Source organism: Columba livia, chromosome 2, assembly GCF_036013475.1.
Source record: "Columba livia isolate bColLiv1 breed racing homer chromosome 2, bColLiv1.pat.W.v2, whole genome shotgun sequence".
In the NCBI taxonomy this organism is placed as follows: Eukaryota; Metazoa; Chordata; class Aves; order Columbiformes; family Columbidae; genus Columba; species Columba livia.
The window spans coordinates 133,647,025-133,670,208 of NC_088603.1; the positions used below are offsets into that span (position 1 = coordinate 133,647,025).

The window sequence follows — 23,184 nt, forward strand, 5'->3', positions numbered from 1 at the left end:
GAAATGTATCTGCTACCAGAGTTATGTCTGGGGGTATTTTTATGTGATGCTGTAAGAGGTGAAGAGCTCCACTCTAGAAAAATTGTATGCCTTCCTGAGGGGCAGCAAGTGGTTAAATGAGCAGAGAGAGAATATCTGCTGCAAGGCTTTCATATGACCTTTCCTCCAAGGAAACAAGGAATGCTAGAACAGTTCTGATCCTCAGGTGTTATCTCCTTTTCCTCAATTCCAGAGAGTTGTCAGTATATTGCAAGAGAAACTTGGGTCTGGAGGCATTTACAGTGCTGAGGTGTCGTAACTGTATTCCTCTTTCTGAGAAAGGCTCAGACTTTTGCTAAGTCTTCAGTGGTCAATTTTATCTTAGTCCCGTTTAATTAAGAGGCTGAGTATCTAGGGAGCCTCGAAGAATGAAATAATGTGAAAACAAAGCTGGACATGGTGGTGGAAAGGTTTGTTTCTAGGGAGGCAGTCATCTATTTCATTGCATGCATTAGGTGGTATGAAGGCATAAATATTGAGTGTCTGCTGCATTCAGTCAGGTAGACCCTTGGGACTCCTGTTTTCAGAGGAGGACTAAAAGCTACCTTGTCCTGCCTCTGTCAGAACACAGAGTGATGTGCTATGGTTAATATGTACTGTGTTGTTTCCACACTTACGATATGACTTTGTAAACCAGTTTTGCAAAGCACTCTTCCACAACATAATTTTATGTTTATTTGAAAAAATAGGGTGGTGTTTTATTTCTAGCCTTTTTTCACAACAGAACCTTTATTTCATTAGCTTTGTTCAGAATGCCTTCTATGTAATTTTATTTATTTATTTTTTTTAAATGATAGCTAGCAGAGAAGAGATTGAAGAGATTTTTTAATTCTGTTGGACCACTGAAAATAATAATTGGAAATGTCAATAATTTATATGGCTTTCTTGCAAGTGTTTCCTGTATAAACATGAAAACTAGGTATTAGTCTGGTGCTCTTGCACACTATACTGGACAAAAACATTAGCTGATCTCTCTTGCAAAGACATGCTTAAATACATAAAACACACTATATTAAGGGTAGTGTGAAAGTACACTTATTGTGATTACAATAAAGTAAAACATGTGTCTGAACTGTGCATCAAAAGCTTATAAATTCTTAATGTTATTATCTCTGCCCAGAGACTCTAATTTCTCTTGGTCTCAAACTGAAGCATTTGTTTGTTTATAATCATAGCAGTATTTTTGCCTGCTTCAGAATTTTGCCTAATTACCTGATTTGATAGATCTGTGGAAGTGAATATATTTATACTTCCACCTCCATGCCTGGGAGCACGAGAAAGCAGTAAAAAGATAAGCTGTCTCTCCAGCTCCACTGGTGCTTTGCAGTGCCTATGATGCTGTATCAGTGCTCCAGAATATTAACTGACAGTCATTAAGTCCTAAAAACTGGATATACTAATTGGGTATATTAAATATTTGACTTAAAATGAAGCCATATGAGCTGTCTTTGTCCTTGTCTTTGTTACTAAATTTAACTAATATGAAATTCTAATGTATTTCTCTAAGAATATATGCATAATAAATGATTGCCCAGCAAGGGATGAGTTTTGGGGATGAATGAAACCTTACTGTGTACTGACCACAGACAGTTCCTTTACTCTTAAACTAAACTATCCTTTGCAATAGGAATTGGGCTTCTCATGTATCTCTGTGCTGTTCATCAATCTTGAAGTAACAACAGGCTATTCTTCAAGGATAAATTGTGTGAAGTCACTCAGATTTTTCACCTCCCTTAGTATAAAATGCCAAGCTTATGAATATTTCTTTGTCCGAATGCTTTCAGTGGTACATTAGTGTAATGGACAAAGTTTTGTTGACTTCCTCTTTTCTATGGATATTCATCATAATGTTGCAGTTCCTCTGTTGAAAATAATTTAGTGTGAGAACAAAAATAAAACAATTGACTGGTGTTTTTTGGTTTTGGGCTTGTTGGTTGGTTTTTTTTTCCTTTTTCTTTTTTTTTTTTTTTTTTTTTTTTTTTTTTCCTGTCATTACTGCAGAAACCAAAGTCAAAATATTGGAATAGGGATAGGAGTTTTAACCATAAGACATGGGCTCTTTGGCTTTTTAAAGGAAACCCTACTGGCGCTTTCTACAGGAGACAGTTCTTGACCTTCTTTTTCTGTAACTCTTTCCCTTTGGCCAAGGAAGAGATTTTAAACCATTTTGCTTTTTAATTGAATTATCACCAAAAGATGATACTATGTAGCTCAGGAGCTTGTTGTATGTTTGGATGTTTGGGTATTTTAGTGTTACGCTATAGCAAAGAGAGAGAAAGCCTTCTGAAAAAGGGACAGAAATTGCCATCTTTTGTGCTATGGTGAGGAAATTTCATAGGAGACTCAAATTCTCTTCCCATTAGGCAGGTAAGTAATTATTCAGTGACTCTTTTTACTCGCTAAAATGAAACATTACTTGCTTTAATTTCTGAAAAATCAGGGGAGGAGAAGAACAACCCATCAGTGTTGAATGTATCTTTCTGGTATATGTTCTGAAAATGAAAAGTTAAAGTTTTTGATGAAAGTGACTGGGAAGCCAAGACAATTTTACTAGTAATTGTACTCACAGACCTACAGAAGACAAAGTCATACTGGGAAAAAATGTGCCAATTTTTAGTTAATTTTCTCATGTGTTCATGTGGACCTTTTATTCTAGCATTTGTGTTAAAGTTACTTAGCTTCTCTGTATTTCATGGTGTTTCAGAAAAGCTCATTCACTCTACAGATTTGTTTATTTTTAAGAAAGAATTATTTCTTTTTATTTTAGCTATTAGCCAAGTAGAAGGCAAGTTATTGAAAGTAGGTACAAAAAATCTTAAAACCATTTTAGATACTAAAGAGGACAAATATTTTAAAAGCTACATAATTATCACTTAATAGTCTTCAACAGACTATTCCAGCCTTTCTTGCAGGAATATAAATTGCAAATGTTTTAAATTATTGAGGGCTAAAATGCTATGTGTGGCATTTAAGTATAGGGTAAAATATTCAGTTGTTTAGAATGCTCTTTATCTTTTAACTTTCTCAAAAACTTTGTATTTTATGCCTGTATTATCTCAGTATAGCTATTTCTGTGAGGTCTTAACTGACTAAAGTTATATGGAGAGAAACATGCATGTTTCAATAAATAACCCTTGTACCATATTTGCCTCAGTGTTGTACAGAACAGGTTTTGCTTTCTCCACATATTGTAATTTGTTTGTCATAGACTTCATGAAACATCAAGGGAGACTATTGTAGCTGACAGAAACGGCTGCTGCACCACTGATTTAAATGGATTTGTGCCTGCCTACATCCATCATAGATTTGGTTGTCTTCCAAATTATTCTTTTCTGTCAGAAATGACAATTTCAGCCTGTTCCACTGGTAACATTGCTGGAATTAATGGTAGTATTATGCAGTGAAATGTAACTGGCCAGATTCTGCCCATTGGTTTTCTTATTCAGCAATCTTATTTTTGCTTTTATTGCAATGTTTCTATTTTATGACAAATGCAGAATTTTTGAAATTAATTCCAGTCCTGAGAAAAAATAAAACCTTTCTGTTTGGATGCTCCTACCCAACCTTCATTACCGTGTTGATATGCATAGAGACCACTGCTGCAAACAACACTGTGCTAGTCAGTGATTCTGACAATATTACTTTCCCTTTGCTGCATCAGATGTTAGTCTCTGCTTTCAAGGCCCTTCACAATATCACTTTTCCCTGCTTATTTCCCACTTGGTGTCAAATGCATCTCTCCTGCTCCCAGATGGCTCCTGGTGTCAGCACCTTCCCTGCTTCCCACTATGTGTTTCAGCAAACCCTCCTTTCTGTTGCACGGTCCCTCATGCTTGAGAAGAGATTTTTGTAGATGCCTGTTAGGCTACTTCATTATCCCCTTCAAATCCCTCTGTAATTCCCCTTTGCTCTGATGCCTGCAGGGATCATGCCGACAGCCGGCCTGGTGATGTGCTGTGACTACTGCCAATATGGCCCCACCGTTTCCCTGTGCTCCCTTGTCTGCATCCATCTGTTCCCTCTCCTCTTGTGCTCAGGATATACTTATGCGCCTGTCACTTTTGCTGGGGGAATGACAGGGAGAATTGAAGTCATAGAACCATAGAATGTCCTGAGCCGGAAGGGACCCACAAGGATCATTGAGTCCAACTCCTGTCCCTGCATATGACAACCCCACAGTTCACACCATGTGTTTGAGGGCATTGTGCAGTCTCTTCTTGAACACTGCCAGGCTTGGGGCCGTGACACCTCCTTGGGGAGCCTGTTCCAGTGCTCCAGCACCCTCTGGGTGAAGAACCTTTTCCTAATGTCCAACCTGAACCTCCCCTGGCACATCTTCCTGCCATTCCCTTGGGTTCTGAGGGAGTAGCTAAGTTCACATTAGCTACCAAGGACACAAGGAGCTGGGAGCTCAGCATGGGTGGACCTCACCTGGTCCAGGGGTGCAGCATAGCTTTAGCCCTGGCCTAGGTATCAGGCACTCCTCATTGGCTGTCCTTCCTAAATGTGTACGCAGGGATCCTGGCCTATGGTCATGATTCTGTTCTGAACTTTGCCCCTCTCCTGGTAACTCTCATACAGCTTTAAAAATCTAACTTGTATGAGACTATACTTTTTGTAATTGCTGCTGAATTTCTGATAAATCATATAGAGGCACACAAAGTAAAAAGTATGGGCAACATATCAAATAGAAATCAGAAGTTTTCAAGCCCAAGCTAGCGATATTGACTAAAGACTGCAAAGAAAATTCCATGTATTGCTGCTCACAAGTAATATCTCAGGAAATGGGAAAATGTCACAAAATCAGCCACACATAACCAAATTGTTGATGTTTTTAGAAGTTGTGCACAAATACAAATGGAACAAATAATAAATAGGTGATGAAAGGGCCAAGTTCTACATCATCGAAGATATTTTAATATCTACTGTACTGGATGGCATGTCTTGGCTGTGATCTGAGCATGATCCAGTCTGTTTTGGGATCCTTTGCCACAGTCATGCTTATTGCCTACTATAATACTTTCAAACTATAAAGTAACCCTGTGTGTTCTTGGAAATTAAGTGTTCAGGTATCTTTACCTGTGCTTAGGAGTCCTAAGCAGCTGTTTAATATCAGTACAATTTGGTTTATTTTGAAGATTTGAGGAACAACTATCCTAAAGCCACAGGGCTTATATGACTCTCCCTAATCACGTAAGTTAACTTCTGAGTAGACACTGTTAAGAGAATTTCAGTTTACGAGGACAGTGTTCAAGGCTTTCCATGGGTTTAACTGGGTTACATTTTGTTCAGAAGGTTTTTGATATATTGTGAAATGGTTATTTTACTGATTTTCCCTAAAAAGAAAGATTTTTATTTGAAAAATATGTTTGACCCTCAGAGTAATTTCATTTAATATAATCCAATGTGTTTTTGTAGAATTTTTTGTTATATAGGGGACCAAAAATAATTTCTTGTTTTGTAGACATATAGCTTTGGAGTTTTCAGGCACAAGTAAATTAATATCCTTGCCTACCTTTAACAAAACTAACAACCAAAACCAACCAACCAAAACTCCCCAAAACACCTCTCTCCTCAACTTTAATACTTGCATGTAATTTAATATCCTTGGCCTTCTCTGGGGAAGATAAGAATACTTTTTTTCCTCTTGAGTAATTCTGAAGTTCTGCAATGCTTGTATGACTATCTCAATTAGGAATGGAAAGAAGTTGCAATCAAGTATTGCTTCAAGTGAGAGCTAAGCAAGACAATACATAAATTATTCTCTAGAAAGATTATGAAATATCTAGACAACTGAAGTGTTACATAAATTCAGAACGTAACCCTTACTCTTAGCAAGAATTATAAGAGGAAACTATTTTTAGATCATCAGTCTGAAATCTGGATTTAACTGATACGGCTGTTATTACCAATTAGTAACTTGTGACATATGGTGGTAGCATCATTAGACATAATAAAAGGTAAAGACTCTTAAACAATACTTGCAGTTCTGCAGTGGTAACTTCTGACCCAAGTGGGCCAAGAAATTTTTCCTAACAGAGCTAAACATTCTGCCTAGGAGAATAAAAAACAATAAAGTATATATATGGGCCTTTGTCTTAATCTGGTAACAACATTGCCATTACCGATGTATTGACTTCCACATTTGTTTATTTAATTAATTTTTTAGAAAAGTGACTATAGGTGGAACTGCAAAACTTCAACGTGTTCAAATAAAAGCAAGTTTTGGATGCTTCTTCCTGTGTTTTTCACTGGGATGTGGATGTTTGTCTTGTTAGTTAAAGGGCTTTTGGGGAAAAGTAATGTATTAGATGGAAGTTTAGGACACTAGTAACAAGAGAGAGAGCTGAATATGTCTGACTACAGGCATTAGTATTTTTCAGGAATCCTTATTAAATATGAATGATTGCTGGAGTTAAATTAAGCACATAACTCAGTGAAATTGGAAGTCTAAAATGGGCAAGTCTTTCTAAAACTGTGGTGGTGAAAGGGGCAGCACCAGTACAGCGACTGGAGACACTTGTTGTAAAAAGACTTTTCTCAGAGAGTCCCCGTTTGCCCATCCCTCAGTCCCTGTCTCAGAACAAGTGTAACCAATAAGTTATTTTTCAAGGGATAACAACTCGGTGCTTAGCTGACTTCACTGTCACATTGGGAATACTTCCTTTCACATGACAACTTATCTCCTCTGCAGTTTAATTAGTAAACATAGACTTCCAGAGTTCATAATAGTACCCTTTAATACCTATTTTACTACTTAGTTAAATTGTTTTCCTTCAGCAAGTACACAAATAACCTGCATATAATATTCCACCTAGACTTTGTTCCTGGGTGGTATCTAGAAATAACACTAGCATCTTCAGCTTTTACATCGTATTACATAATGATTTCAAAAAGAATTTTTGAGATATTGGACACATGTAAACATGGAGACAGGAAACTAAGAGCAAGGTTTTAAAAATTTGTTATTGCTTTTAGTTTGCTTTTAAACAAAAGTGAGGTTTTTTTGGGAAAAGTAGCTATATGTAACCTTCAGAAAAATGACCAATTCTTATTTGAAGTCAAGTTGTCCTATACATTTTTCTACATTTTTTTATTAGTTACAAATAACCTCCAGAAGTGATCCAAAACTAGTCATCATAAAATCAAAACATTATGTACACTTTCATTCCCATTGAGATTTTTCATTTTTCCTTTCAAGCAAATGGTGTAATTACCTCTTACAAGAAGCACTTGATTTTATGGGCCTGATCCAAGACCTATTAATCCTAATGTGAGTCTTTCCACTGATTTCTGTCAAATTTCAGTAACTCTTGCACATTTAATTAATACTAGAGGTTACTTCTAATTTTTGATAACTTAGTCATGCTGAGGACCTCAATATATACTGTTGATATGCTTTTCAGCACAGTATTTATTGCTATAATTAGAATATATTACTCTAATACTGAAAAATATCATCTATACTGTCTGAATGGAAAAGCAGCCTGCAAAACATTTCTGAATCTCTAGATTCAGTTATGTTATGTTATAATGCTATTTTTGGGGAAATGCATGCCTGGAAAAATGTGATTTGAAGGGAACTTACAAGACTTTTCAAGATGATCACACCAGGAAAGAATATCCACTTTCTCCATTGATTGTTTCAAATGAACATTGTGGCTTTCTGAAAAGCATTATTGTGAGTGAAGCGGTTTCAGTTGCTTAAGACAAGGGGTCGTGGTCAGTATTTGGGAGAGACACATCTCAAAAGTAGTGTGGGGGAGAAACGGCCTGCTGCTACAGTCAGAGGTGGCTCTGACCACGTGTAGCTCAGGCCAGCCAGAAAACACTATGATCTCTTTCAATTGACAGCTATCCTCTAAAGCAGAGTGGTTAAACTCATTTTCACCAGGGGACGCATCAGCCTCATGGGCGACTTCAAAGGGCTAAATGTAATATTAGGACTGTTAGGACTATATAAATATAACTACTCCTACATTTATACAGTCCTAAAACTACATTTGGCCCTTTGAAGGCAACTGTGAGGTTGATGTGGCCCCTGGTGAAAATGAGTTTGACACCCCTGCTGTAAACCTCCTCATCTTTGAACAGGTCTTCAGCTGATGCAAGATTTGTCACAGTAACATTGGCTACAGGTTTAGCCCTAGCATTGCTGACCTGCCAAACTTCTACATAACTAATGTTTGTTCTCTGTTGCCACTTGTCATTCTCATGAATATTTTTGTTAACTCCTCTTGCTCCTTCTGCTTTTCTTAGACTGATGATGGTACCTTAAATGCTGCTTTGCTGATATAAATAGTTTAAACTTTTTCTTTTAACACCTAAAGAACCCTCTATAGATGATAGAAACAGCAGCTTTACCAAAACTGGTACAATTTTTACTGTATGCTTTGGACCTCATACCTAGGAACCTTTTAGCATTGGGATTCCCAACAGAATACCTTCCACTGCTTCTGGCCAGTGTTGATGATTTCCACTGGATAACTTACTGTTGTACAAGAAAACTAAGTATTGAGAATGTGGTCAGGAGCATGAATGGTACAGCAATTCAGTAATCATGATGAAACTTTCCATTAGGGAAAGAATGCTGCGGTCTTGCCTCTCGTCTTGCTGTGATCTTGCCACTTAGAGCTTAGGAAGGTCTTCAAAACTGTAGCTAAAAATCAGTAACAGTTTAATTTTCTCTGGAACTTCGAGATTATAAAAGTATAACTTCATTCTAAACCATATTTTTGGGGGTGAAGAATAGATCAAAGGAGTGATGGAAAAAGACATGATGCACTTGCAGGGAAAATGAGAGTACAATATGTGTAATACTTGTTAGTCTCACTACCTGTACAACAGCTTTGCCATGATTGTAACTGGAGAGAAGGTGCTTCAGTGCTGGAAGGCTGATGTGTGGGTAGTCTTGCTCTGGAGCTTCAAAATCAAGGAAGGAGCATAGGAAGTTTACTTGCCATAAGATCTTTCTCCAAAAGACATCATAATGAGCCAGTGACCAACAGAGGGAAGGAATTTTTCTTTCTTCTCCTTTCTCCTTCTTTGTTCCAAGTTCCGTGTCACAAACATGGGTTTATATTTGTATCCCAAAATCCAAAAAGCCTGGACACACAGTAAAGACAATCCAAATCGCATATTGATTTGGATGGTCCGATCTTGCTATGCGATGATAGCTTGAAGGAAGAATCTGTGCCTTGAGGCAACATACGCATCCTTGAATCATCATCTTTGCATACCCTAAATACACTAACCCCTATTTTATAGAGATCACAAAAGTTCAAGTCTTTGGATCCAAAAGAGTTACTTAACTTAACTTAAAAATCTGGAACAAAAAATTAGGTTCTGATATAAAAGAATGATATTTCAAGGGAAGATAGAATTATCAGTTAGAGGTTTTCTGGTGTTTTTGTTTTATTTTGCTTTGTTTTGGTTTTGGTGTGTTTTGTTTTTGTTTGTTTCTTTAATTTGGCAAGCTTAATTTGGAGAAAGTGTGAATAGCAACAACTAATTGAATGCTCACAGAGTTGGCTCATAGGAGTAGTCTATGTGGAGCTGACAACACATTCTTCACTAGTAAAATTCACTTGTATGGATAATGTCTCTAAAATGTGGGGAAAATATATTTTGAAATTATTCATCAAAAAATATATTTAAGGATTTTTTTCCCATAAAAAATTCATGGTTTATGGTTTTGTGCCCAACTAGACAATGCAGCAAAAAACTATTCATGCGATGTCAGTGGAAAAAACTAGTTCCTACAGTTTGTCCTTCTTTCAGCACCACCATGAATAAAATGCAGGTTCTGTTCTCATTATTTTTTCCACAGAAGTGCCTGTGTCATCCATTAAGGTGGAAGTCAGTTATGCATGATGTCATTGATAAAAATGAAATTTGTTTTAATAAAACTCTTTCTTAAATATTAACAAGTAAGGGCTTTTATGTTTCTATCATGCTAGGCTGTTGTCTGAAGGAAATTCCTGCTCCTCTCTCCAGTTCTTATGAATTATTTTTTCCTTCCTAAATGATACATTATTCAATAAATTTTGGTAAATTCTGATAGCAGAACTTCAAACAGTAGGATAGAGACTCACTTCTGTCCTAACATTTATCCATAATTTACCGAAGGTTTCATGTCTAGCCTCTCCTCACTCTGAATCATAAATTGTTTAAAAACAGAAAATCTTACATCCACACAGTGAGCTAAAGCTTGTGATAAATGGAGAAGTATAACTTGAGTGTTATGTCATGTCATATTTTATCTTAAAATACTTTTATTTCTCTAAATTCAAGGAAATGTAGATACTGAAATTTTCAGCATCGCAATCATTTGGCTTATCGTAATTTTAGATCTCTTCAGACAGCTTTTATGTGATTACAACACATTTCCACATTCAGCTTTCAGACGAACATGTGAGATGTACTACTCAGTTACAAAGTGGTGTGACCTTAATGCAATGTGCATGAAATAGGCTTTTCTGATGGGTCCCTTCCCTTGCTGCTTCTGCTGAAGGGATGACATGGTAGCACTGAGTTTCTCTGATTTCCTTCTGTATTTCAGGTAGCTCCCTGTGAGTGGTGCTGGCTGAGCGAGCGTTGCCCAGCTCTCTGAACTGGCCAAACGGGAGGCACTGCCAGACCTGCGGCGGGTCTGCAGCCCCCGGCAGAGCTGAACCTTCCTGCCCCTGTTCAGAGCAGAGCTGCCTTTGAAATCCAGCTGCTTTGCTTCTGGCCACTTCCAAAAGTGGGACATAGGACCTCTCTGTGTCCAAGGATTAACTTTTAATGTGCCTTCATCATCTTCAGGGCCATGCTTTATAGGCTGAATTTAAATTCCAAATGTTAAGCACTAATTTAAATCAGAATGCAAAAAATCTTACCTTAAATAATTGATTCTTGAATTTTTATAGTCAGTTATTTTTCTTAAGCAGCTATAAAACCCTCTCTGTTTTAAAACTGTATATTGTAGCATAATGCAGCACTGGAACTGAGCACATACCACTTTTGAATGACCAGGAAAATATAATATATTGTAGAAGGACTAAATACTTTCACCCGAATAAGTTATTCTTTCATCACATGCCAGCTGAAATGAAACTACAAGTACATAAGCTGAAGCTTTCATTTGCCACCACACACATACACATGTGCATACACATGCACATACATACACTATATACATATATATGTTTCGGATGTAAAATATCAGCATTCATGCCACTTGCAATCAGCTCAGAGATCAGGGCCAGTACTTAAATTCTTTTGTACTTAAATTCTTTCTGAATTCTTTCCCAATTCTTTCTTAAATTCTTTCTGATATTTCCCCAGAACACTGTCCTTATTTCTATGTGAGTAGTAGAGGTGCATGTAAAACATACTATATTGGCATTTCTAGTGTTTCAGTTAGTTAAAAAAATAATATTTTTTTCTGTGTAATTAGGGAAGTAAGCACTTGACCTGTACTATTTTAGGTGGAATTTCTGAAGATCTTTTTAATATTATCTAGTTACTTCAACAATGTAAAAATCTATTTTAAAAAGATTTAATTAAACCAGAGTTGGATGTTAATATATATTTTAATCAATTCCACCTATCCATGTTCTTGTGGAATACTAATATGTATCATTCTGCTGCTGAATCAAAGTCATTCTTAGAGAAAACTGTTTCATCTTTCAGAACACTTGAATAACACATGTCATTATGCAAATACATACAGATTCAGCCTCTTGCTGAATATCCTGTTATGGACAGGAACAAACACTTTACCTGTCTCAAAAATGGACCAGATATTCCACTTTTTGATAACTGTAGGTTATCAGATTTCCCTTTCATTTGTTGATGTGTTTTGCTGTTGTGTGTATTCCAGAGAGAAAACTGAGATTAATGAAAATAGGTCAGACATGCAGAAAATGTAAAATAGCAAGGAAAGAGATGCTGGATTTCACTTTGGTGAATAGTAATGCATATGATGCACTTAAACTAAATAAATTAGCTAGGAATTAATTTGAATCAGAAATTTGTTGAATAAATGTACTAGAATTATAATGTTCAGTAAAGAACTTCACATGCGCAGGTATTTTTAGATAGCTTGCACAGAATAAATAGTAGTCTGCTCAGCATATGTTTTCCTTTCTGAAGAACAAGACAGCAGAACCAAAATAACACAAACAATATTTTGAAGGCCCTTGAGCCACTTGAAGCAAAGTATTAGTTTCTAAATATTTCCATGTATCTGTGTGTGTGTGTGAAAGGACAAAATATTTTGCAGCCCTTTCTCAAAAGTTAGATAGTAGTAATTCCAGACAATTCAATGAATAGAAATGACAAGAGTTTTTATTTTATTGTGTGTTTCAGTCCCATCAGGCCATAGAAACATTAAAGGAAAAGTTCCTAATTTTGAGTCATCCAAATGTCTTTCTCTTCTGTTTTAAAAATTAATAGGAAAAAAAAAAAATGCTTGAGTGGATGCATATTTTGTCTGGATTTATGAGTAATTTTCAATTTATATAATAAACCTTTATAAACTTCTTTTTTTTTTTATAACTCTAGGGTACTTGATTATGATGTATTAATGTTTTTCCTGCTTCTAGTTATTAGTTAGATTTGATCTTGGGTAAATGTGAATTTAACCAACAAAAAAATACAAGGTGTTTCAAAAAGCTGGACCCAACTTGAAGACACTATATCTTTAAAATGGGGTCCAGCTTTTTGAAACACTCTGTATAACAGAAGTAAAGTATCAAGGTCATTAGCAGCCTATTCCAATTCCATTTGTATTTGGTGACTGGATTCCAGTAGCCTGTTTGTATGTGGCATTCCTTGCTGACAGCCATATATATGTTATGTTATTCAGATTTTGTTAGGTGGTTCATGTCAAAAATGATGCTAATATTATGTAAACAGTATATATTATCTTTACTTACTTGTAAAATGCTGTTTTTGTTTAGCAGCTGCTATATACTAATACATTCTTGAATTTAAATCTATCTTATATTATCCAGCATGCAATGTTGGTCTATTCTGGAAACAATAATGACTTAAATGGGACAAAATAATAAAAAAAAAATCCATAGAAAACAAAATTCTCCACTTGTTTAAAGAAGGAGGTTTTATTGGAATATAGCTATTACAATAACTCCAGTAGGATACCACCACTCTGAAGAATTAATGCCAAGAAAACAAGGGTTTTTTTTGTTTTCTTCTCTGAAATGGTATGTAGTAAAGTGAACAAAATATTTTTCCTTTTTTTTTTTTTTTTTTTTTTTTGATGTTCAACCTGAATAAGATGGCTGAGAAGCAACTGGGAGCTATATTACCAAAAAGGAGTGAGGTCAGCATCCTGTGGCTTGGATACCAGTATGTCCTATGGCTCATATAATAAGGAATTGTGAGAAAGTATGTGGAAAAGAATGTGTAGCTTATCGCTTTGTCCTTCAGGTAGCAACCCAGAAATGCTGGAGAGGTTTTTATGATAATGCTTTTAGCCATTCTTGCTGTGATATCTCTCACTACACTGCAGAATTCTTCATGCTAGTCTAGCTATCTCCCTTACACTTTATCCTCTCACTCCCTTCATTCTCATGTTCCCAGCCAGAAGGTAGAAAGCTTTGTTTGTGAAAATCTGTGTTAGAAAGAAAGTGTTCTGGCAGCAGCCTGGAATTGGAAGATACGCATATGTGTGTATGTGCATATAAAACATATATGTGTGTATGTGCATATATGTGTATATTATTTTAATATTTGTCATTCCTGCAGCAGTTGACTCATGGATAGGAAGAAGGTTGAGGGCAGAAGGCAGAACTTAGAACAGCTGTCAGTGAGGATTATAGTTAAAAAGGTCACAATCTAAAATAATACCCTGCAATGCAAGCCACGGCTGAAGAGCACATTCCCATGGCAGAAGGGAGATTCGAGGACACATGAATCAGCTGTTGACTGGACCACATCTGTAGATTAATTGGCCAGTAACTAGAATAACTAAGGATGCAACTGAGCCATAACCTCTTTATTTTTTTTTTATTTTAGGGATAAACTGGCTAATTGCTGCCTGGAACTAAACCCTCTCTTGGAAGCTGCTATTAAGATCAATTTAAGAATATGATTGTAAAAGATTCCATATTATCTGTAAATGGATGGCTTTTAAAAAATAAAGCAGTACTTTCTGTGAATGGTATCATGACTTTGGGAAAGCTGTTCCAATGGCCTAAAAGTTATACACAGTTTCTGATTATCTCAGGATGCAAAAAACAGAGTAAGCACATAGAATGGGTAACCTAGAGAGCTTTGTGCCTGGACCTCAGTTTTTAAGACCTGGCAGGCACAAAGCGATACAGAGGATTTTTAAGTTATACAAGAAAGAAATTCACATAGATCTGTACTCTGCACTTTAAATCAATTATCTTCTACAGCTACTGGGTTTTCCAGTTGAAGGAATAACTTCTTACAAATCTCCTAAAAGAATTTTTGTATGGATTTTTCCTGCGACATCGGATGTGATGCATGTTCCAGTGCTGTGCATCTCTCCATACATGAAGGAATATTAGATAAAATTCTGATGCCATTGAAGTTGATGGGAAGTATCCCACTGGTTTCAGCAGGTAAAGGTTTTCATTTTTTTAGTCTGTATTGAAGAAAAAGAAGCCAGTGAACCAAATTGTTTGACATTTTCATCTTTGGAACTCCAAGTGGTACATTAACGTGCCTTGACTGACAAGTTTCTTACTCTTTCTTAAAATAAGTCTCCAGAGCTTGAGCTGTGCCCTTTTAGCATCAGCCTTAAAGAACACAGACTTCATGGCTGCAGCATTGGTAAAACAAAAAGTAGGTTGACTTCTCGTCCCCGCTGTCTAACACTGGTTTTGCTTCTTTCAACAACTGTTGCCTTACAATCCTTCTCCTGGAAGTGAAATCTTACGCTGCAAATGTTATTTCCATCCCCAGCTTTCCTCTACAGAAACGCAGACAGGATGTGACTGCAAACAATGGTTTGTCACTTATTGTCTCTCAGCTTTCTTAAAAGTATCCTGAAGGGCACCACAGAAAGTGGGGCGTGTGCTGTCCTCAAAACTTGCCAGTGTTTTAGCTGGAGGCATAGTAAGGTCTGTGATATATTTAGGCCACCAGTCTGAGGACAGCTATTTTCAAAAAAAAACCAAACAAGAAACCAAAAAACAAACAAACAAAAAACCCATGAAAAAACAAAAACCAATCAAAAATAAAACCTATGTAAGGAGGAATAGGAGGTAAAAATAAAAATACACTCACAAACTCACAAGCACTCTTCAAATAATTCTGAGACTATGAAAACTGATGGAATATAATAGCCATTAAAAGGTTCCATCTTCCCAATGAAATGTCATGGATTAGGTTTTAATAAGTGCTGATATTTACTACGCAAAGAAATCTGGCTAGCATTATAAAATTCTTGCTGCAGGGACAGCCTTATTTGATAAGGTGTGGTTGCAAATTTACTGTGCTTAAAAACAGAAAGACTGCTCTGAAGATGTTTGGCATGCATAGACAGGCTTACAAAATATACACATTTGTTGTAGATGAGAAGGAAAGACACTGCAGCTAGCAGCTTTTTATCTGAACCATTTTATTTAAACCATTAAACTTTAGGGTTTATTTGTTTAATATGTAATACAATAATTATTATCATACATTAAATATGTAAACTATTTAAACTTTAGGATAAAGAGAGAAGTCTTTGTTATCGATTTAAAGCCTTACGTAGAAGTTACTGAACTGACTGTATTGGCAGTACTGTATGCCAGGTATTTATCTCCTAATTTGAAAAATGATCTAAAATCCTGGAAAGGCAAAAAGTGAGTAGACATGTCAAAAATACAAATGGATGTATAAGTCTTCTTCACACAACTGTAACTATATAGTTATGATTATAATATTTATATTTTGATTGGGAAACATAAAGTAAGCAGGAAGCTCTGTATGTCTGGTCTGTCCAGCATCTCATCCTAAGTCCTCCCCTTCCACTCAACACTATTTTCTCCAAGACTCTCAAATACTGATCACCATATAGGAAACTTCTAAATTACCATGGCACTAAGGTTGATTGAACAGACTATCAAAGACCAAGGAGCAGTCTTTGAAAAATTATAGTACATTTGAAACTTAAAAGGTGAAAAAACATTACAAGGGATGGAAAAAATCTTTACAGCTTCTATAGTTATTGGACTCACAAACAGATGGACTTTTTGGTGTTTTGGTCCAAAATATTACTAAGCAACGGGATCAATGAAATCCAAGACTTTACAAATACTTGGACTCTTAATTCTTTTAGTGCTTGAGAGGTTATATTCTAGTTTCTAGTAATATCAACTAATGCATAAAATAACTGATCTAATTTTTCCTTACCCAAATTAGCTGTAGAGTTGTTATAGAAAACATGTATTAGGTAAACATAAGAACATTAGCAATGTTCACAGGCAAAATGCATCTTCAGAAAGCAGTATTTCCATGATTACAAAGGTTTACTATTTCACAATTAATCCCATCAAATTTTTCAACTTGTCAAACCCCATACATCTTGTATACAGATGAATGGAGAGAATGCATTAATGAGGCAGATCGCCCTGAAATTGATAGAATTGACAACATCTGTAACCTGAAATCTTCAGTGATACTGAATCTAAGAGTTATCACATGAGCCATACATAACTTATTTGGGTCCTTAGTGAATAACAAAATCTATTAAGGTAAAATGTACATACAGCTTTACGTTAGAAGAATTACCAGTTCACTTTAATGCATCTCAAAGTCAGCAGTCCCCCAGTGAATAGTACACTTCCAATACACACAATTAGAAAAATAGTTTTTATGGATCTTCTGGAGCCACAATTGATGAGAAAAACATTTTTTTTTAATGTATATGTATTATGTATATGAGTTTAAGACTCCTAAGCCATGAAATATGCATGGATTGTAATATTTAAGCAGTGTGTCTTACTGTGGATCAGTAAAAGATCCAATTATTTTTAGAAAGTTTAAAAATAAAGTTTAGTAAAATCACTATTAAACTTGAATGCAGAGGTAGAATATCATTGTTACTACTGGAATTTGGTTCACAATGGCAGCCCTAAGATCAAGAGAGCTTTTTAAAATACTCACAGATTTGCAGCAAATCAGAGCAAATAGATTAACATCTGTTGCTTTGAATTACTCACCTATATATAAGTGTAGAAGATTTCAGTCCTGAAGGGTTTTACAGCATGAGTCATTCGTGTGAAATGTTGGGGAGGAGAAGGAGGAATGTTTCAGAAGGAGAAAATGTTTTGTGTTGAAGCACTCTCAGATTATGCTGTTATTTGTTTGAAAGTGGTCTTTGTTTCTAAGGTAATTTCATTTGGTATTCTTATCCTTTGAGGTGTTGATGTTTGCTCTGCCTTATTGAATCTGGAACAGGATTTTTGGATGCTTTCTTGATTTTTCCAGCGATTAAAGAGTCTGTGCCAGTGAATAGGATTTTGTACCTATTGCATAAACTATTACAGAACTCTCTGATTTCATGTTGGTGACAAATGGAATTTGCTAAAGTTATTTCTAACCCTTTTTTTTTTTTTCCATTTGTTTAACAACATGGATTGAAGATTCAGAAGCCAAATCTTGAAATACATTTCAATGATCACTTAGAGCATTAGCAAAAGAGATGTGTTGTGACCACCAAGCAATCATTAGTGCTGCATCTACAGCAAAACTGATATGATAGAAAACCAGTAAACATTGAAAGTGAACAGTCGGGAAAATTATTCACCTTTCATGGGGAAAGGCTCCTACTTTGCCAATAGATGGCTAAGAAAAGGTTTTAAACTTTAGTGCAAATCACGTTAAAACCAAAAGTACAAGATAAATACAAGTAGTGGCATGAAAGCCTTTTTATTTTTAATTATGCTGTAGCTTTTCAGAGGAACAAGAACTATGAATGAAAGGTGGATGGCACTGTGTTTATACTTTTTTTCACCCAGGCTTCTCCTTGTTGTTCTATTAAGACTTTTTATGCTATTTAGCAGAGTTTTGAGCACAGTAGTCTTTTTAAGTAGTTTGTTTCCCTTGGCTCTTAAAGCATAGCTACTTGGTGAGTTATGCTTGCCTCTGCCCAGAGCAAGAGGTGGCAGGAGCCAGTATATGAGAGACTTCCCATATCGTAAACTGGACAGGAAGGAGTGAAAAGTAGCAATACATAAAGCATTTTCTGAAGTGGCTTATAAAGAGTACGTGAGCATGCCATACTAGAATGCAAGGTAGATTCACAAATGCATCTCTTTGTCGACCTACCATAGGAGACAGAAATTTCTAGCATAGACTGGATAATTTGAGTGGCTGTGTTTTAATTTTAAAGGAGAAAAGCAGTGCATGTTGAGGAGCCAGGGATGAGAGTATCAAATTAGAAGTCATAATTATCAGAAGTTAGTCAAAATTTCTTTTTCCTCCCCTTTCTCTCAAGCAAATTCCAAGGATACATCATTCATCCACTGCCTACCAGCACTGCACTTTTTGTTGTGTTCTGACCATGTTCTGCATTGGGTTTTGTTGCTGCTAGGAATAGCAATTCCTTCATATCAGGAGTTAATCATGGAGATTTGGTAAGGAAATAGTGATAATATGACTCCTTCAGGATAGCAGAATAAGTAAAACTGAGGTGCAGTCCTTCCTTAGCTGTCTGATATTATTTCCACCCCGTAGAATTATATTTAGTTCTCCAGTTGCCAGACATCAAAGCATAGACCAGGTTCTTAATGTGAGACTTTTTGGTGTTAGCACTGATGTTCATTTTTCTTGGTCTGCACCAACATGGATGAAATGTTTGCTGTAATATTAATAGTTGAGTGGGTTTTGGGGGGTTTACAGGTAGTTTGCTTACATTGGAATAAAAGGTGTGACACTTGCAGATTTGGATAGGCATGGGGACAGATTCAGTATTGATGCATTCCCAGTTACTCTGCAGTCAAGGTGAATTCAACTACCTTTCCTCCTTTGAAGTCCTAGAGAAATACTCCTCTCTGGCTTTGGTCCTAGCACTGGCAGCTAACTTCTATCATCACAGCAGAGGAAACAGAGACATATTTCAGTTCTCCATATGTAATGCTGATTCTACCCAAATGTCTTAAAAGTAGGGGGTAAAAGTTCCTAAAATTCATTTAAAATAATAGATAGCTCTAATAAGATATGTTACGAAAAATCTCCTTGATAGTAGAAAGAAATGTTTTTCCAAATGGTTGCTATTTGTATATGGTACTGAACAATTTCAGTTTTTCTATGTTTAGAATTCTTGTCTCAGAACAGCATTGCTTGCCATGGAAGCTATGTGAATTTTTCTCGTATGTATCTCTAGTCTCTGTTAACAGATGTATAGGAAAACTCTTTATGCTTTCAGCATTCTGAGAAATACAAAGGAGAGTGGGAAATAAGACCTGAAAAATATAAGTTATTTGCTTTATGAAAATCTTTGATCTGAAAACTGAGTTTAGATGTCCCAAGTGTGAGATGTCTTACACAGAAACCTGCCTTTTTCCTCCAGTATGAACTTCTGTGGGTACTTTGCTTCCAATTGCAACACTAATCAATGAGCAAGTTTCATACATTAATATTCTAAATGTACACAAATGTGTTAACTAATTTGCGTTACTACGGTTGAGTCAAATGCAAATCGTATCTGTTTCAAAACTGAAAAATTCTTCTCCAGTATGCCTTTAAAGTAAGTAGTAGTGTAGATCTACACATTCATTAGTGTTGTCTAGAAGAATACTTGTTTCTATGATACTTTTATCACTGCCATGCTACTCTGCAAAAGTAAGATATATGCTCTTATTATTGAGATAGAAAAGTACTTATACTCAGCAGTCCAGTTTACAAAGGAATGCTGTCTTTTTTTTGATGTGTAAAACCAGGGGGAGAAGAAGAAGAAAAAAAATAAGAAAAATTGCTGCATAGACTATCTCAAGTATGTGGTACTACACAACAAAACTTGAATTACTTATTCCAATTAAAATAATCACATTGCTCATGCACTGATGTTTTTAATCAGTAACACAGACGAATGAAGTAATTGTTTACCACCAATGCAGAGAACATTATTTGAAGATATCAGTTTCCCTAAATTTCTGGAAGTTAGTGCTACTGCTGAATTTTTAATTCAAAAGTTCTCTCTGTCCTCTTCACATTTCTGTGGATAAGTGATTAAAATGAACCAAATTCAGAATAAGTCAGCAGTCGGTTTAGAAGACAGATATTATTTGATGACAGTGCCAGCTTGTCACTGATATCCCAGAAAAATCAAGCAAGCATTTTAGCAGTATCTATTCTATAGAGAGGATTTTCTGAAACAGGAAAATATAAAACCTTGATTCCCACAGTGAAATGACCAGCTATGATACATATTAAGTGATATTTTTGCCTAGTATTTAAGAGTTGAAAAATTCTTGTTAAGTAAGTGCCATCATAACACTAGCCCTGCATTCAGTGTGCTTTCTTGACTTTCATACTTTATTCTAATTGAATTGCAGCTTATTACAGCTATTTTAAGGATCAATACTTCTTCACAGGGGCAGGATGAATAAGAATCAATCTGAACACTTCAGATCCTTCGTCAGGAATTGCTTCAAATAGCAGCCCTTTCTCTGCAGTAATCTGTGCGATTCTGTTACCAGCATCAGTCACTGACAACAAGACACCTGAACTGTGTTTCTTTTCCTGTTCATTGGGATCTTTCATTGTTACAGAGACTGATACTCTTTCTTATAAGGTTAGAAAAGATCCATAATAGCTTTTATACCATTATATTTGAAACTCTAGACTTCATTAAAACACTCTTCAGCTCCTTCTCTTCCAGCCTCCTTGCTGCTTATGAATTATTCAGGGTAGATTTCACTTGAGGTAAATAGTTTGATTTGAAGGTTTTTGTATCTGGATTTAGATGCATCGAGAAGTGTTAAACGCTCAGAATTTTAAGTGAGGAGAATTGCAGAGGCTCGGCTATTAAGATGGAAGACATTTGCCGTTAGTGCTCTGGGGCTGCCATTGAGATCTCAGCGCAGTGCTATTTGTCATTCTGAAGTAGGTAGGCATTATGATGCCTGGAGTATAAATCAGCCTTTACATGGTGTCGAGTCCTGAAGCACTTTGAACACTCTAATCCACTTCAGAGTTAACAGAACATTTTTGGTTTTACAAGCTTTAAACTTTCTCTTTTTATTTAACCCTGTCATTGAGTTATTAATCATCATTATTTTCTAGAATTTTATATAACTCCCCAAACACAGTTCTTAATGTTTTGCTTCAAAGTTGTGGCGATGTCACTGAGATGAGCTTTAGCTTCAATCATGTAGGAGAGATGCAGTTTCAGCAATACTAATTTTATTAAGTCTCCTCATGTAAAGAGTAATACTGGGTTTTCCTACTGGCAGGCTGGGCCCGACAGCATTACTCGGCTGCTGAACCAAAGGAGCTGTCTGCACTTTGTCTCTTTTGCCCAGTTCTGTATAGTATCATGTTGTTACCTCCTGGACAAAGCTGAAAGAGTAGCAGTTTCCATGTGGCTGTTTTTACCATGTGTGCAGTCCGGTACTCAATATTAGCTCATCACAGGAAAGTCTTTTAAATGCTGATTTCCTTCTTTCATCTTGGCATCTAGCCCACATATGAAGGGTCAGATCAGAAACTATACATACTGTAGGATGCCAGTTCATTGAATCTCAGTTTCTGTTCTGGTGCTGCCTGACAAAGTGTTTAACCATCAGAAAGCATTATGTTTACTGCGTATTGCTATATATAGTTTTATATAGACTTTAGTCACACGGTACAATTGCGCAATCAGTTGAATTTATAGCATTTTTGCAGGTGGAGTTGTTAGCATTAATGAAGTCTACTAAAATCACTTTATTTTCCTGCCAGGCAGCACGGTTTGCATGCGCTGGCTGCGTGCCTTCCATTGCTAATATGCAGCGATGGAGTCAGTGTTATGAAAGAGCCACTTACTCCCTGTGAACTCACAGTAACCCCAGCTTGGCTGGATGTGTTAGTACCAACCTACTCTGTGCTATGCACTCAAACCTCACCCTGGTGCAGTGATGCTAGGAACCCTCTGCCACACCAGTCAGCTTGGGTGGAAGGAGAAGAGCTGGTAGTGGTGTCGTCTGGGATGACCATGTCTATTCTCACTCAGTTCAAGGTATTACCACTCATTCTGGAGCAATGCAGGTTATACTTTCAGTTCTTTAGTCTATGGAATGGAATCTCCTGAAAAGGCGGGGAGATCACTGAGGACAGTGTTGTCAGATTAATTAATTTGTTTATTTGTGTATTTATTTAATGCTGCTGCTTAACTTTCATACAGTGGAACATCAGTGTTCCAGATCTAATTAATCTAAATGATTGTAGTCCGAAGTAAAGTTACTGCTATTGCTGCTAAAAAGCTTCTTTTCCTATACAGCCACTTAAAGTTGTTTTCGTTGAAGAGCTCATGCTCAGTAAGTGTAATAGTTCAGCAGCAGAGTGATTGCTTGTGTTAGCAGTAGCACATTGAAGTTATATGACCTCTCATTAATCTGTACTTTGATAAGGTCCTGGAGTAGTAGGATTAATGACATTCCCCTGTAAATTATTCAAATCCCTGCCTGTGCAATGACTGGCTCTTTGGAGAAACATGCAAGTTACAGTGAATCTTTTACTGCCTTAGAGAACAACTACAGTCATCCAGAGACAGAAATTTGCTCATTTGTATTGTGGGTCATGTGAATCTGCCTAACAGTAAGCACACTTTTTATTTTTCTACATGTGATTTTACTTCTAACAGTATTCTACTCATACAAAGGCTGCTTTTCCTGTTCCCTTATCCTTTTCGTTTCAGTTTTTGGGCACCATACAGCGTTCTGAGACCGAACTACCTAGACTGCCTTGGTGACATTAAGTTCATTTGGTCCACGAGGCTTTCCTATCTGCTTATGTTTCCCTTGTGCCATGTCAGCCTCATCAAATCCTGTTTTTCCTCTTGGCTCCTTTCTGTCAGCCTGCATTCTTCTGAGCGTTGTCTCTTCAGTCATATCTCATCCCATGCAGTGCTTTCAATTCTTGTTACCAGCATTACCTCCCATGTGAGTATTATGAAGCCTGCTCCTGGTGCGGCAAAAC

General features: G+C 36.4%; 1 protein-coding gene across 11 annotated transcripts in view; it reads left to right on the top strand.

Annotated features, from left to right (window-relative positions):
* The window catches only part of RALYL (RALY RNA binding protein like), a 380,059-nt gene that overhangs the window by 97,884 nt on the left and 258,991 nt on the right, over positions 1–23,184 (top strand). The window contains exons 1-2 of one of the 11 annotated variants that reach the window (XM_065053885.1): positions 22,181–22,225; positions 22,733–22,803. The exons of 8 other annotated variants lie outside the window; for them this stretch is intronic. The gene's annotated coding sequence lies outside the window, so the exon portion shown is untranslated. Of the gene's footprint in view, positions 1–22,093; positions 22,226–22,732; positions 22,804–23,184 lie in introns of those variants that run through there. 2 more of the 11 variants (XM_065053883.1, XM_065053894.1) reach the window with 2 other exon arrangements.